Here is an 18,051-nt window from a genome sequence, read left to right as displayed (position 1 = left end):
TTAGAAGCCCTCCCACTGTTGACCCCCCACCAAGCACCAAGAAGACAGAGCATCACTTGCCCCAGAGTCCCTATCTATACCATGTGGCTAATAGCCACTGATGGACCTCTGCTCCATATGCTTATCTAATTCCCTTTTGAAGCCGTCGATGCTTGTAGCCGCCACCACTTCCTGTGGCAGTGAATTCCATGACAGACAACATTGCCCTCTTTGTTTCATTCAGCCAACATTTTTCAGCACTACTTTGTTGAGATGCGCCAACTTTACTCCACATGACAAACTTAATGTTGTGTCAGGTGACTATATATATTAGCCAGAATTTATATCCCCTTCACATTCTGTCTTTCCACAATGTTTTAAAGATTTATAAACTAAGAATCAGTAAATCTCCAACTATCCCTGGGTGCACTAATGTGCCGGAAAGAACTGCTCATGGGCAGTGGTGCAAATGATTAAATAATTAAAGGCCCCAGTGAGCCTAAAGAACTCATCCATGGAGGAGGCTGCTCTTTGCAGCCTTATGTCGGTGCTTCTTCCAGTAAGTCACCCAGATCAATGACTTACGAGTATGCAGACGTGCTTCAATCCACACTCATTGAAATGAATTTGGTTGAGTGGGGTAATAGTGGAGATTGAATGGTTACACCCCGGTCTCTTTCCTGCACAGCCTTGAGGCAAACTGAGGCTGCATAAACTTGCAATTTGTGTTTTACAGACAAGCTGAGGTGCATGATCTTCTTCTCACCTGTTGGAGCCCTCAGAGTTTAACCATGCTTTAAGTAGACTCGTATAGGATTGTGCTGTTAGGCAACCATTTGGAGTGCAAGATTGAAGCATGCCTACAGTTTTAAAATTTGGAGGGTTAGGGAGTAAATTTAAATGTGTGCTTCAGCTATCAGAAGGTTCTGAACTGTAGACAAAAGGCAAGGAAAACAAAATCAAACAAGCTTTGGATCCAAAGTTAACAAGTTGACCTTCAGTGGTAAAAATGGTCATGTGGTCACAGTGTTTTTAGAGCTAGCATTCTGTCCAAATGTGATTGTTTCTCACCAGGTTCAAAGTCTGAATAAAACCAGATCTACATGTTTAGTAGCAGAAGCCAGTTGTGCATAGCACTGCTTGGTTGGTAGCCCTGTGATGTCACCAAAAAACTCCCCACATCCAGTCCTTGGATTTCTTTTAAAACTAAAAAGGCACGTGTGTGACGAATGCATTCAGAATCCATCAGGCATGTTATGGAGAACAGCACCCAATCTCTTTTGAAAATAACAGAGGCAACAAAATAATGGGTGGATGAATGAGTGTTTACTTTAAGAAAACAACAGTGGTCATCCTGACTAGGGCACAGGAGCAACAGAGGGTGATATTGACGGCTAAATGGTATATCTATAATTTCAATTTGCTAGTGTGCATATCGCCATTTTTACTGTGAAACCAGGAGAAAGCTAGACTTCTCCTGTGGCCGAGTGGTATGCTACAAGGCCTTTTTAATATTATGTCTGTTTCCAGTAAGTAATGTTGAGTCCCTTTGCAGGACTGGAGTAAGAATGTATGTATGTATATATATAAAACTTGAGAGAGAAATAAAAGAAAGAGAAAAGGGGGAAAAGGACCTCTCCATTGAACTCAGGTGGAAGCTTTTGGGGGAAAACAAGCAGAAATAAAACCCAATAACAAAACTAACAAATTCTCTTTAATTTATTTCTCTCTCAAGTTATAAGACTTGAATTAGAATTTCCATCTCCCTCAAATTATATATATAGAGAGAGTTGACAAAGAAGATCCAGGTTAAAATAGCAAAACTGAACGGAAGTTGAAGAGTTAAAGCCTCTTCTTCCTCCCCACACCAGCTCCAAGGCAAATTGAGGATGCACAGCAGTTTATGGACAGATTCGTAGGTGTTATGTCAGTCTCTTTGAGCCCTGATTGACATTGTCATGTTGCCAACATCTGCTACAGGATAGGCTTGGGGCTAGTCCTGATGCACTATCATTGCAAAGCATGGGATCTACCACTGAGCAACAATCTTTCCCCAAACTGAGCATGTCCTAGAATTTACCCAACTTTTTCCCTGTGGCTGCATGTTGGATGTTCATCAGTGGTCATTATCCTGTCTTTCAGGGAAGCCTGCTGGCTGTTGCTGGGTTTTTCATTGGGGCAGGGCAAGGAAGGTTCCAGGGAGTGCACAGTTTCCCCAAGCTGTAGTTTGAACACCACTGACTAATAGGAGGAGCAGTGTGAAAAGCAGGAGGCAGGCCTCACAGCTCTCTGGATTGGTCTGTTGTTTCTTAACTCTAAACTAAGGAAACCCATAAACAGAGGAGAAAGATCAGTCACACTGGGACCACAAAAGCTTTCAAGGGCTCTGCTTGGTGTAATTCAGTGCCATTTCACACAGCCCTTCTACATGTCCAAACTCTAGCATCTGAAGGAGCCCTATGGCACATATGATCAAGTGTTCTTGCCCTGGGTTATGGCTTTGCCCTGGGCATGTCAGAAGCCGGGCTTTCGCATGGCTACATAACATGGGAAAATGTTTTCTCCTAGCAGGTGGGCCCTTTGTTTATGAGAAGTTTGTGACTTTTTTAAAAAGTGCATATGTCTAAATTCTGCAAACATCTTTGCAGCCCTCAGTTGCATGGTTTACCCTATTTTATAGAATGCACTGCATGAGAATATTCTGCTTTGGACACCTCCTCCGTAGAAGCATATGCAAACCATGGCTGAAATTACACTGTAAGTGTCATTCTGAGTTTGCCTGTCCCCACCCCACTTCCTGCCAGGGATTTCTTTTATGGTGCAAAATGGCTGCAGATGGCCTCAGCCTGAGGAGATGACCACTGGAAAGGCAGAGTTGCTTAGCAGCTTTTTTGCCAGGTGTTTGTCAAGTCAAAATCACTTTCCATTTTTCTTTCCCAAGGCTAACAGAGGTTGATAAATCTTTTCTCTTGCAGATGGGAAAGCAATTTCAGTTGAACACTTTAAAGTGAACAAATGGTTGGCAAGGAAAGGGTTAATCACTCCCACTGGTCTTCTGGTCACTCTGAAGCCACCTGAAGAAAGCCCAGAAAGAAGGAGGAGGACAGTAAATGGTGATTTAGCAAATCTGTGCCTTTCTTTTACAAGAAAATCTTCAGAAGTAAACAGTTTCCAACTGCAAGTGGAGACGGGTACATATGCCAGAGATGTTATAATGGCAGGGAAATTGTTTTTTCTTCATTACAAAAAAAGGTACAGATGTCTGGTATTTAACTGGAATGATGTTGAATTGCTTCTAGTGATTAAAACCCAAAATCATAAATGCCCCATCAGACAACCAAAAGAACTATTTTAAGGTTTGCCAGTAGCTGTATCTTTTGCTACAAGATAGGACATTCTGGTTCTCAGATGTTGTTGAGATGTCCCCCCTCCAGCCTTAACTGCTCACAGGCAGTTAAAGCTCAGGGTTACTGGACTGCAGAGAGCTGTCTCATGCCATCCAGTCCCCTCAAAGCATCAGAGAAATGGAGCAGCTACTCTTTCTTCTGGCTGTTTCACCCTCAGTACTCTCACCCAACCCTTCCCTGCCACCTGTACTGGGCATTCAAGAGTTCTGATTGTTACAACAGGTAGTAGGGAAGGAGCATCCAACCTGAGTAATGGGCAGGAGAAGCCCTCTCTCATTGCTTGCCTTGGGAGGAGGGATTTAAAGGTATTAGACAGATGTTCTGGTTGCAACCCGGTCACTCTAGTACAAAATGCATATTTAGTATTGGTTTATGTATCTGTCAATCTGTTAGCATCAGAACTGAATTGCCAAGGAAATCCTGAGCAGCTCTTGTATTCAGCAGGTTTGGAGAACCGAGAGACTGAATTATTTTGCTGCCTCTCACGTCATCGTAAGGAGAAAGCAATTATAGGGGATTTTATTTAGGATGCTAACTGTTACGCACATTTATTTTTAAGGAACCATAAAATTACAGATCTCTATCTGCAAGTATTGTATGTCATGCCAACCTGAATGCAAAATCTCAGCTTTAAAGAGCTGGTGGTGGCTTTGTTAATAAAGAGAGATTTACTCTTTTTGACCAAACAGTTGCCTATTGCTGGACTGTCTGTCTCTTGTTCCTTCAAACAAATATCATCACATTAACCAAAAAAATAGAGAACTATAATGGAGAACCAGACTGCAGCTCCATACTTAGCAGGCTGTGTCTGCACTGCAGCATGTCCATAATATAGATATTTTGTGGAACAAATTTGCCTTGTGTTATCTTGCCTTTGCTCTTGTATCTGATGCACATTTTTCTGTGTTGCCCTCATGCATAGAACTATGAATTGGGACTGTGATCCTTAAGCCTACTGAATGGTGTCCTAAGGCTTAGGACCTAAGCCCAGTTCTCAGGTCTAAACTAGATTAGATGTGCTTTTCCCATCAGGGCACATAAAGGCTTGGGTGGCAGTGGGCAAATTTGAGGTTGGGAAAACTGCATGGAAGGGAAAGGCCAGTCCTTCTCCCTCTGTGGCACAGCCCAATTTGGTTTGCAGTATGGGGAAGTTGCAAAACTCTGGGATTTCATTCCCTGGCCTCTGAGCATTTCATTTAGTTTGGCTCTTGCTGAACTGGGAAGTTTGTGTCTCAGCTGTGCCCTTTAAGGCTGCAGGTGAGGATTCTTATGAGTAACTGTTCCCCTGTACAAAATCATTCCCTATAGCTAGAAAACTGGCTAGCCTGGAATCCTTTCCCCTCTCATGCTGGATTTCCGTGTGCAAGGATTTTCATACAGAGAAGAATTTCAGTCTAAAGTGATACAGTCTAAAGTGATGCACTGGCCTCCCACTCCATCAGCTCCTCTTGGGGACCAACAGAAGGGGCAAACAGAGGTGCTTAGATGGTCAGGAGACTGAAATAAGAAATGGTGGGGATTGTGGAGGGAAGGGAACTGGGGACCTTAAAGGTGGTTAAAGGGAAGGAAAACAGGTACAGTGGAGGGGAAGGAATTGGGAGCTGTGGTATTTGTGGAAGGAAGAGAAGAAGATGCCACTCCTTGCTGAAGGGTTGTGAAAGTCCCTGTTCCCTTTCATGAAAACTGCTAAGAAAAAGATCATCATCAGACTCATAAACCATCCAACCATCTTAAATCACCATTTTAAAAGGTAGGGGCCCCGGTCACACGGCAAAGTTGCCGCGGGAGAGGCACAGATGGTGGGCGGATTAACTGGGCGCGATCACACCCCAACATCTGGGAAGTGGAGCGCACCCGTGGCTTACCGCCGACAATGCGCCTTAAAAAACTAGTACCTCCAAGGTACTAGTAAATGTTTGCCACGGGCTGCCTCCAGACACCCGTGGTGTGATCGCGCTGGCACGTGGCATTCCCCTCCGGTCCCTCGTTTAACCACTGGTGCTGAGAGAAGGACCCATGGTGTGCCGCCGGCGCATCTGATCGCGTAATCGCGCATCAAACTGCGCCGGGGCAATTAGCCACGCCTCCCCCCTGCGGTATCCGGCCTGTGTGACCGGGGCCATGGTTTTCCTTTGCAGACCATTTTCTGTTGGGATATGACTGTGGAAATGATGGAATTGAGAAGACTGTGGGGCACACTGAGGAAAGGTCACCTGCAAGGATCCAGTCTCAACCAATCTTCTGTCTCCCTAGCTCTGCCATCGTCCCTCCAAACATACTCTGTGAACTTCTTGAGATCTTCTGCCTGCAGTTCCCTTCTTCAACCCTGGAAGCTGATCCCTAGCCTGCTTCATCCCTGGTCATGCTGCACTATCTCAGCATCCTCCAAATGTATCCACATGGGCACATTTGAAGAGAAACCCTAAAAGTGCTTTGAGAATATTTCAAAAGAACTGTTATTTGGGATAAAAGTCCATTGTGTGTACCCCCCCCACCCATAGATATTGATTCATTAACATGACATATCAAACTTTTCTTAACCAATCTCAAGTATTAGTTTTGGTTTTTCCCAGTGGAGTGATCAATATTCTAGCAGCTGTCAGTAAATTCAGCATCTAAATCCTGTACTCGTTTGGCATAAATAATTTTTCTTCTCATGCCCCAAATAAAGACAGCACATACAATCAACTGGGTTCAGTTGGGATTTACGAACTGATCATGCCCCCTCAAGCGTGGGTATCTTGCCTACCAGCCCACCTGAGGCATGCCATTGTGATGGGCTCCCATGTTCTGGCTGTGAGCAGGAAGCAGTGATAATCCCCCAGAGGTTTCCTAGCCTGCTGACCCAAGGGATACTGTAACACCACCACCACCACCCCCATGCTGGCAAACACAAGGGTCCAAGATGATGAAGCCAAGGCAAGGAAAGGATACTATTGCAAAGACAGCCCTGGGGATGGGAAGACACTCTCAACAAAGCTGCCTGATTCCCCTAAGACAAAACTTGGTGTTATCTTTGAGCCTACAGAATATGTAGTGGGTCATCTGGTTTAAAGATAACACAGTAGTCAGATATAACAGAACAAAAATGTTCATTAAATTGGTAAGTATAATTCCTTCCCACTCCAGCCTGCTAAGTGGACATGGTTAGCAGAGCTGGGAGGTGTGTCTTACTTAAAAGTTACAATGTTTGTCCTTTTGGCAGTACTGCCTTAAATAACAATAAATAGACAGCTTGAGCAAGTTCACTATTTTTATCTGGGAACAGCACCCAACCTTTTGCCTGTCAAAATCAATCACTACAGTCTCTTCTGGACTCCCTGCCTGGTCCAGGATACCTCCTATCCTTTTCCCCTCCCAAACCCAACTGCCCCTTTCTGGTTGCTGACAGTTAAACTGCCTCAGGTTTGAGTTTTGACCCCCCCCCTTTCACTTCACCATTCCACTCAGTCTTTCAAATCCAATTTCTCCTCACCGAACAGGGAGAAAAGATGTTGGAATCTTTCCCCATCCTGTCTGCAGATGGGGAGAAGGATTTTTGGAGGCAGTTTGCATTAGGAGGGGATTTCCAAAATAGTCTTAATTTCATCAATCTTATTTTAAAGGTACCCCTTTTTTCTATAGCTCAAAACGTATGCCATGTAAAGCAATCATAATGCAGTTTTAAAAAGAACTTTATAAAAGGGAAGAATTGGAAGGGGTCATTTCGTAGAAAAAGAGGAGCAGGAGCTCATTAGCATAACTCATTAGCATAACTTATTTGCATATGCCACACTCCCTGACATCACCGGAAGTGTGTCAGAAGGCAACACCCACTGCTCAGGCCCCACTAGACTGTTTTAGATTGCTAACTATTGGGGGAGGGGGGAACGTGTAGATCTGTCCTCGCAGAGGAGGGAGAGCTTGTACCTGAATAAAACTTGGTCTTAAAGGTGCCACTGGACTGTTTTGGACCGGGGGGAACTCTGCAACTTACCTGGCTGCTTCTTGCTGTGACTGAGGGCTGCTGGGAGCAGGGGGCGGGGCTTGTTGCATGTGCCCGCCCCCTGGGCTCTTTACTGCCGGAGCGCCACTCCTGTGCGCTCCTGCAGGAAATGGCCCCTGAGAATTGGTATTTCACTTTCATGTTACAGATGCCAGCTTTTTAAGCCTTCAGCAAATCCTGATCTGCAGGAACTCAACAGGGTTGGAAACTTTTCGCATCTCTCTGCAAGGAAAAAATTCCTTGCCTCGATGCAAAAGACATTGCTTGTCTCATAATCAAACCACTTCCACTGCAACCATTCTATAGGGATGCAAGATGTCATTTGCTCTTTATTTCAAAAACCTTAGGTCCATGGTCTCTGATCCCAGAGCTCAGTCCCTTGTTTCCCCGCAGATGATGGGCCCTTCTTCCATCAACGTCCCATAGCCAGGGTCCCAGTTTCCATTGAGACAGAGAACTCCAAAGATCTTCAGATGACCAATGAGCTCAGAGCAGACTCTGCAGTCACTGCGTTCACAGGAGAGGCTGCTCTCTGGCAGTGGAGACTTTGGACAGGTCAGTTCAGATTGGGTTTCTGTTACTAGACTCAAATATGGCTACATTTGGACAAATAGTAAATTATCTGGAGTGACAGTAAACGCATGTATAACCTGTTTGTGAGAAACAGCCAACAAGCATTCACTTTATGAATGGAAGCAGGGACCAGTACCAGGATAAAAGGGTGATTTTGATCACATGTTCAGCTGCGCATATGTTGTACATAACTTGAGAATTACTGCACCAACCATACATGCATTTACATTAACCAGGCTAAGGTCAAACTGCTTTCTGTCTTTCAGCAATACAGGAAACAAGAAGGGGAACCTGCAATACTCACAGGGGGGAGCTCCACATGGAGAAGGAAGCAGCCACAGGTGAGCCTTCTCCCCTCCCCCCCCATCAACAGCAAGGCCCATGTGGCTTCCAGCCGCCGGGCCCACCAAGCCTTCTCCTTCCTCCCGCTCCGGCACCAAGGCCTGAGCTCGGCCCGCCAAGCCCTGAACTTGGCCTGCCAAGCCTTCTCCTGCCCCCTCCTGCCCCAGTGGCAGCAGTGGCGGGACAGTTGCAAGGGCGTTCTCTGCACATGCGCAGGGAACACTCTTGTACTTTTGGGGGGATTTAAATATACCCCCTATACTTTTTTTCAACTTTTTAGATTTTTCTGCACATCTGGGGATTGCCCCAAATGTGTAGGAAAATCTCTTTGCCCCCAGGTGCCTCCGATGTGCGGATTTAGATATCTGCACGCAGGAGGCACCTTGGCTATTAGATATATAGATGCTGGAGAAGGAAGGTAGGGCATGAATCCGGACACAAGTTGTGGCTTCCATGTTGGTTCTTGAAGAAGTTTCTAACATTGCAGCTCCTTTTGGCCAGTCTCTCCTATTTATTGCTTCAGAGGAGAGAAAGAAAGCCTTCCAGAGATTGGCTGAGGGATCCTTCCTCCTTCTCCTCCTCCTCCTCTGGGGAGCAAGGGGGAGGGATAGAGCCAGAGAGAGGGGGGAAAGGGTCTTCTCATGGGACTTCTAAGAAGACCAGCAACATTTTATTCCAGGTATAAGCTTTTGTGTGCAAGCACACTTTTTCTTCAGGGGGAGGGGGGCGAGCCAGAGGGAGCATGCCAGAAAAAGAAAGAGAGAGAGTCCTGTATTTAAGATCAAAAACATTTTAGTTCATGTATGAGAGAGAGTTCTGTCTTTTAGACCAAAAACATTTTATTCCAGGTATGAGAGAGAGAGTCCTGTGCTTAAGGCCAAAAACATTTTATTCCAAGTGTGTGAGAGAGAGACAGTCCTGTCTTTAAGACCAAAAAACATTTTATTCCAGTGTAAGACCAAAAAACATTTTATTCCTGTGCTTAAGGCCAAAAACATTTTATTCCAAGTGTGTGTGAGAGAGACAGTCCTGTCTTTAAGACCAAAAAACATTTTATTCCAGTGTGAGAGAGTGAGAGTCTCCTGTGTTTAAGACCAAAATCGTTTTATTCCAGGTATAAACTTTTGTGTGCAAGCACACGTTTTCTTCAGAGAGAGAGAGAGGGAGAGGGAGGGGGAGGGTGGAAAGAGCCAGAGAGAGCATACCAGAGGGATGGGGGGGAGTCCCATGGCACCCGGAGAGATCCCCCTTTCCATTTCTAACAGATGGGGGGGGGAGGAAACCTGATAGCACAGCTTGCATTCCTTATTAGTGAAAGGGAGCGAGTACAGCAGCACCTTAATGATTAACAAAATTTGTGGCAGGGCATTTGCTTTCATGACTCGCCGCTCAATTCTTCAGATAACAGCTGGAATAGGAGTCCATCTGTCCTTGGAGAGTGACGTGATTTCAGACGCCAAAAGACAATAGCAGGCATTGGCAATGAGGGAAGAAACCTAGATCTCAGTTCAATCCAGGAGTTTGCATTGTCAAGCTTCATGATCAGTTGCAACTCAGCAGTCTCTCTTTCTAATCTCCCTTTGAAATTATTTTGCAAGAGAACTGCTACTCTTAGGTCACAACTGAATGTCCTGGAAGGTTAAAATGCTCCCCCACTGTTTTTTTAATGTTGTGGTTTCTAATAGCAGTAGAAAGAGTAAGAGTCCAGTAGCACCTTAAAGACTAACAAAATTTGTGGTAGGGTATGAGCTTTCATGAATCGCTGCTCACTTCTTCAGACTTATTTCCATCTATTCTTTGCATCCTCCTGGACCAAACGGAGACCTAGGTTTCCTATCTCATTACCAGTGCTGATATCTCCATGCCTACTACCCCTCTGCATATCACACCTAATCCAAGCAAGCCTGTTATTGCCATTTGGCATCTGAAACCATCTTTATAAAGTTTATATCTCTGGTACATTGTTTTACATTTTATGGTGCGCATGGCCCAGCCCGACAAAGTTACATTTATGTCAGATGTAGCCCTTGTAACAAATGAGTTCAACACCTCTGCTCTAACCACTGCACCACTCTGTATCCATCAGCAGGGCTTTGGACTTTGCTGGATCAACGTCTGCTGTTCCTCAGAGTTCTCCCACATTGTACAATGCCGGAATCTGACTAGCTAGCTAACTCTTAACCCTGAAATCAAATTGACTACTAAAGCTCTCCTTTCAGTTACATCTTGCTATGTGTGGTTGGTCACCTTCTGCTTCAGGTCAGTTTGCCCACTATGCACCATTACCCAATGAGCTCTCAGCAATGGCTGGATCATGACACTTTTCCTGAGAGCTGCTACAATTAAAGTGTTTTGCTCCAGTTAATTTTTTGCCATTTGTTACTAGTGGTATAACACCACCTATTATGTCTGCTTATTTAAATCAGCACCCACACCTTTGTAAGTCTCATTTGCAAATCTGACAGCAGCATAATTTAAACTCCACGACCAGAGTTTATCTAGATTTAATGTAATGGTTTCCACAATCAGGATACAGGTTTGGCTCCCAAAGTGGGAAGCCCTCTGGAAAAATATCATTTAGTAATGCTTGAAATAAGAGCTTTTTATTTATTTGGAGGGCTGAAGAGGGTGGCTGCAGCCATCATAGAATTTTTGGATTTGGTTATGAAAAGTGAAGGAGAAACAAAAATCTGTAAGTTTCTAGGGCATCACAAGGCTCCAGTTTGTTTCTATTCCAGCAGAATAACACAGCTAACATTCTGAGAGAAGACCAGAAGTCATTCATCATATTTCTCTGATATTTTAGCATGCGACATTATTCTTTTTTTTAAATAATATTTTATTGGGTTTTCAATACCATGCATACACCCATATTATATGTGAATAAACATTCCATCCAATTAATACCTTATACACATACTTTCTAAACATCAACAATAATTTTTAAACAGCCCACCCTTACATTTACCTTCTTAATAATTCATATCCATAAACTAGGACAATTTCACCAGCACATACATCCATTATCAACATTTATGATTATCTTTATTCAACTTATTTTCTTAAGACAGTCCACTATCTGAAACTCCACTTAATCCATCAATAATTTCCCTACCATTTTAATTTTATGTCATTTTAAATTAACTGTTTTTATTCTATTTTAAGTTTTATTTCTTTTTATTTTAACTTAATTTTCCCCATATTTTCATTATTTACCTCCTACCTATTCCCATCAAGATTGTTCTTAAGAGTCATTGAACCTTAAAAATATTCTACCTTAATATTTTAACCTCATCCATAAAAAGGCCAATAATCCAAACAGTATATAAGCATTCCCCCATTGATCAAAACAATTCATTCATGATTTTCATAATAATCCCTTAATATTAATCAGTTCTTTTCATTTCATACCAAACCAAATACATGCATAAATAAATAGGAATTACATAAATACTTTCCCCTATATAATTAATTTATCTTTTGTCCAGTGCCTCCCAAAAATTTCACAACAATTTTAGTGGGTCCTTTTACTTTCTACTAATAATTTTTCCAATACTTTCCTTATTTACCTCCTGCCTATTGCAATCATTATTGTTCTTTACAGTCATTGGGCCTTAAGAATGTTCTACCTTGATGTTTTAACCTCATCCATAGAGAAGCCAAGAATTCAAACACTATATATGCATTCCCCCATTAATCAAAAGTTCATTCAAAATTTTCATAGTAATCCCTTCATATTAATCAGCTCATTTCATTTCATTTCATACCGAACCAGATAAATAAATAAATAAATAGAAATTACATAAACATTTCCCCTTATATGATTAATTTATCTTTTATCCAATATCTCAAAAAAAAACTTCACTAAAGAAAAAGAAAAATCCACAGAAAAACATTTCAACACCCTATATGAAACAGACACAATTATTTTAGTAATTCCATTTACTTTCTAATAGTCATTTAATATCACCGCCTCTAGCTCTCTTCCTATTAGTAACACTTGCCCTCCTATAATCTTGCCTCTTTTTACACTAATCAAGTCAATACCTATTCTTATAGTCAAAGTATAAAGATCCCTTAGCTCTGTAACCTGACATCGCTCTGGTCACATTATACTGCTATAAGCAATGTCCCATAGTTTGAGTTGCCTTTTATACAGCGTCAATTTTTCTATCCGGAGTAGCGTGTCTAGATGCTCTTTTCCTTTACACCAATGGGAGCTCATTTCCAGCCTCTCCTCAATACTTCTTGAAGAAGTCTGTCTCCATTTCGCTCTGGCCCCTTTAATTTTCCATACAAGTCGATGTCGCCTTCCCCTTTTCTGCTTCCTCTTCACTTTAAGCACTTTGAAGTTCGTTCCTTTTCCTTTCATATTCTTTCTTTTCAATTGGCTTCTTTTGATTGCTCCGCTATTTTTTCTTGGTATTAACGTATGTTGCAGTTCCATATCACTCCTTTCTTGTTCAGCCTCCAAAGTCTGCTCCACAGGCTCCACATTCTGGGTAGCTTTTTCAATAATTTCAGATGACTCTGGTATCATAGGGGATTCATATAGACTTGCAAATGCTGCTTTAAAGCCCGCTTTAATACCCTCTTGAATTCCCTCTTTCAAGGCTTCCAAAAACTGCTCCACCGTCATCTCAACAATCAACATGTCCTCATCCATCTCGTTCTCCATCTCGGTCATATTCACACAATGTAATTCAAATTTTATAGTCCTGTCTCAAGAAACTGACATCTTTTCCCCTGCAGCAAAACAGAAAATCAATTTTTTTTTTTGCTTCTCTCTTCTTTCTGGCCGCTCTTCTTTCCTTTTGCGCCAAACAGTTCGGGGTTCTTTCGTTTTCCACTTGAAGATGCATGCACTCGCTATAAATTTCCTTTGTTGCTGTATTTATAATCCTATACAAGTTTAAGTTAAAACAAACGGAGGGCAGCAGCTGCAGAGAACATGGCGACCATGTTCTGTCACATGATCCGTGCCTGCTTTGGGGTAAGAAGCGGACACACACACCCCCGCGTTGCCAGTCACGGGAAGGGCCAGCATGCGACATTATTCTGATGCCCTTTAGCCTAAGCTCAAAGGAAACCATCATGTGACATTTTACTACCTAGATTTTGTTCTCACCCCTGGGGCATTCCATAATTCTTTGCTCATATAACATAAGGAATTGTGCAAAAGAGGCATTCAATAAAAGAAGTTTGGACAGTACATTGGTTATTTACATGAGTCATTCTTTTCTTATTCAGGATTTAAATTGGTGTATTTTTCAGCTTGTTGGGAGAATTTTTCAGTATACAGAAGATGACAAAGCAGGAACCTCTGTAATAAGTCCAGAAATCTTTATAGCTCTGAAAGAAAGCAGAACCCTCTTGGGAGTATAGTCATTTCTAGTGCAGTATTATTCAAATTGTCAGTGAGATAACATCTGTGCAGAAAAGGTGGAAAAATGATTTAAATTTTTTTGTTTTGCAGATTTACTCTGTTGTATATTTGTAGTTACAATCTTCTAATGTGGCTAGAAAGCAATAATCCTAATATTGGACCTAGGCGCTGCAAAATACCTAATTGGTGGTAGAATATGCACAGTCCAGTAGGATTCTGACTGCTAGTGTGAATTCACAAAGGAAACATTATGCTATTGGAATGGGCACCTTCTGGTTCTAGAGCAGCTTCTGCCCACAGTTCTTCCCAAATCAAATTCATTTAAATTATTGAGTGTCTGGAATTTGGATCCATGTGGTTTCAGGCTGGGGCTAAGAGCGCCAGCTGAAGCAGGCTTACTCAGAATCCTACTTAGGTCTATTCAATGTGGCTCTCAGGAAAATGTTCTTAAGGTGGCACTGTTAGACTAATCCACCCGCTGTATGAAGCTTCTGGATTGGCCGGGCCTGGTACAGATGTAAAGAGCTCGCCTTCCTTGGTCCTCAAGACAATACCTCCTGTCCCAACTGCTGGCTGCAGGGATTCTGTGATGGAAAATGCTGCCTCCAGTTCAGGTATGGCTCTTCCTGGCCACGGAATAGCCCTGCAGGGGGGATGAAATTAAGAGTTGCAGTTTTCAATAATGTCAGTAGGTGGCACATTTAAAAAGTCGAACCATGAAAGTAACCCCAGACAAGGCAAAAGGATTTAACAGAAGCCTTCGGTATGGGCAGTTGAAAGAATAGTAAATGTAGTGCAATACGTCTACCCAGGGGTCATTTCCTGCAGGAGTGCACAGGAGTGGAGCTCCGGCAGTAAAGAGCCCAGGGGTCGGGCACATGAACAAGCCCCACCCCCTGCTCCCAGCAGCCCTCAGTCAGAGCAAGAAGCAGCCAGGTAAGTTGCAGAGCCCCCCCGGCCCCCCGATCCAAAACAGTCCAGTGGCACCTTTAAAACCAAGTTTTATTCAGGTACAAGCTCTCCCTCCTCTGCGAGGACAGATCTGCACATTCCTCCCCCCCAATAGCTAGCAATCCAAAACAGTCCAGTGGAGTCTGAGCGGTGGGTATTGCCTTCTGACACACTTCCAGTGATGTCAGGGGGTGTGGCGTATGCAAATGAGTTATGCTAATGAGCTCATGCACCTCTTTTTCTACTAAATGACCCCTGCGTCTACCTAAAAACATTACAGATTAAGAAATCACCAAAGATTTTGCTTGTATTAGTTAAAGCTTGAAACAGAGTATGGTTTATACACTTACTGTGTTTCCTTGATGCTTCCCCTGCATTCCACTGGATTTTAAAAAAATACTTGGGAAGATTTTCGTGGTAAGTCTGTGGTTCTCCAGCATTTTGAAAATGGACTTGCTTCTAAATTTATTGTCGTTTTATTGAGTTAATTGTTAAAAAGATCATTTGCCTTGGAAACATATAAGCTTCCCTGGTCCTCCACATTTCCTATTTAAGGGGAAAGCGCTGTTCAAACTAACTACAAAGATGATCTGACTCCAATGGTAACAAGAGAAAGAAATTTCACTTACAAAAATAGAAATACATCTTACATGACATATTCATGAAGATACATGTTACTTATTATGAAAAGATTAATTTCAGACAGGTTAACTTGCTACAGCTCCGAGGCCAGGTAAGAGAGAGGAGAAGAGAGGTTCTCCATAAGATGAAAAACAGAAAGCGAACAACAGCCAAAGAGGCTCAACATCTAACTGATGAGAGGGTGGGGCCAACTGCCAAGTATACCCCAGTGAGAGAATGCTCTTAACCCTTTCCCTCCCAGATCCTCTTGCATGCACAGTTACAATATCCAACAAGTTTTTGGACCCACTTGCAACCTCCCTACGCAGTAGAAGAAGAAGAAGAAGAGATTGGATTTATACCCCGCCCTTCACTTGGAGTCTCAGAGCGGCTTACAAACTCCTTTCCCTTCCCCTCCCCACAACAGACACCCTGTGAGGTGGGTGGGGCTGAGAGAGCTCTGACAGAAACTGCTCTTTTTCAAGGACAGCTGTGCCAGAGCTTGTGACTGACCCAAGGTCACACCAGCAGGTGCAAGTGGAGGAGTGGGGAATCAAACCCGGTTCTCCCAGATTAGAGTCCGCACACTTAACCACTACACCAAACTGTCATTATCCATTAGACAGTAGACAGCACATGACTTATACATCAGTTAACACTGTGCATATTTTTTTTATTTTTCGATATTTAGTATTTTATATATATTACTGAGCAACAGGCTGTGTTTCCTGGTCATTTCACAAATTATGCAAAAGCAACTCCAAATTTGCCTTCAACAGTAAAGTGTCATCCTAAACAGAGCTGCACCTTTCTAAGCCCATTGACTTCAATGGAATTAGAAGGCTGTAACTCTGCTTAGGATGGCACTGTAAGCCTTCCAGAGCTTCCTCTCCTAGCTCGCCCTGCTTGTTCTCTCTTCTAGCCTGGAGACACACCTGCAAAACTCACTTCTGGATCTTAACCCACAGTGGGGAGAACCCTGGGCCCACAACATCCCAAACAATCCATTATATACAGCCAGGCTCTACGCTACAGCCGCATCTGCTCCAATCCTGCAGACAGAGATTCACGCCTGAGGGATCTTCAACACACCTTTTTGGAACTAAAGTATCCACCTGATGAAGTCAGGAAACAGATTAACAAAGCCAGAATGATACCCAGAGAAAACCTGTTAGAAGACAGCCCCAAAAGAGACAATAATAGAACACCACTAGTGGTCACATATGGCTCACAGCTCAAAACAGTTCAACACCATCATCAACGAACGACTTATAACTTCTAATGGATAATGACAGTTCTCTTTCACATTTCTCATTCCATATATAGTAAGTCTTTGTTGTAAGATTATGAGCATCACTTTACTCATGTGAAAAACTGTCTCCTGCTGGATGGAATTTCATTAACTGGCCTGTTCAATTAATCAGGCACTGCAGACATTAGCAGTTTTGAATATTTCAGCTGAAAGCTTTATTGGCTATTTGGGCATGCTTGCTAAATATAGATTTTACTTGTCTCAGAGTTTGTTTTTCACCAACATGGTGAGTTGACTAACAGCACCAGTGAGGAATAGTAAATTAAAATGGAACTGTAAAATGTACCTCATCAAATGTGTGCTCTAACTGCTTAAGAAATGATTTAACTGCTTATAAAAAACACATCCGATCTGCTTTAATGCTTTCATTTTATAAGGTAGTTGATAGAATAACAGATTGCTGCTTTTGTAGATGGTGAAGTTTGCACTTTAAATGCTTGCAGCCCTTTCTTCTGTAATGCTTTGTTCATGTTCTCTATTACTACAGGATAAAACCTAAGCAAAGTTACTCCCTTTTTAGCCCATTGACTTCAATGGACCCAGAAGGGTATAACTCTGCTCAAGATTGCACTGCAGTTTATGTTAGTCTATTGGTTTTAATAGAACATAACTGTGCCTTCTTATCTCTTTGTCAGTGTGGAATTGTTTTTAATTTTATGCCAGATGTTGCGTTGCTTGAAAATAAAAACATGTATTTACTGAAGTACACAATTCTTCATGAGTTGGATTACTGAATCTCACAATAACAACAAAGCACAGCCTGGTTTATTCTCCAGACAGAGGCATAAAACCAGACAAACGTGCATTTGTGTTCAATTTGATGAAGGTTTAAATGTCAAGATGAATATAAATTTAGTGCTTCAATATGATGCTTAAAGAAGGCTTTTAAGGTATGTCAGTGCTGGCAGTATTCGACAGCAGCAATGGATGATATGATAATCTAAAGCAAATTAAAGAAAAGCAGAAAGCATTATTGGTGGATTACCATGCAAACAGATGCAGTACTTATATTAATCACATAGACAGTAAAGGGTTTGCCTGAAGAGAAATGCATTCATTTGTAGCAGAGTTACAAATTTAAATGGTGGTGGCTGGCAAGCCATTGTCTAGGACTCCACCCCATAGACCTCCTGGAGGGCGGTGTTTTTAATATCAAGTTGGCAATCCTTTAAAAAAGTGTGCATTTTAACATGCTATATAGATTTCCCTCAGAAGGCCTGAGGAGCAATCTGTAATGTTTTGCTTTTGCTTGAATTTAGGCATCCATCATACCTTTATCATTCTTTTCTCTTCCTGCTCCTCTCCATCTCCCATAAAATACAACCTCAAAAGGATCTCTTCTTCTTCTTCATGAGGCTACAACCAGTTTTTCAGAATGGCCAAAGGAGAAACCCTTGTTCATAAGTACAACCTCTGCTTAGATCTCGGTTATTCGTTAGACATGTATGGCTTCTGTTGCTGTAAAGTTGGTCGGCTTATCAACTTTCATTCCCGA

The sequence above is a fragment of the Gekko japonicus genome, unplaced genomic scaffold (genome assembly GCF_001447785.1).
Source record: "Gekko japonicus isolate JY-2015 unplaced genomic scaffold, Gekko_japonicus_V1.1 scaffold3545, whole genome shotgun sequence".
Lineage (NCBI taxonomy): Eukaryota > Metazoa > Chordata > Lepidosauria > Squamata > Gekkonidae > Gekko > Gekko japonicus.
This window is presented reverse-complemented; position numbering follows the sequence as displayed.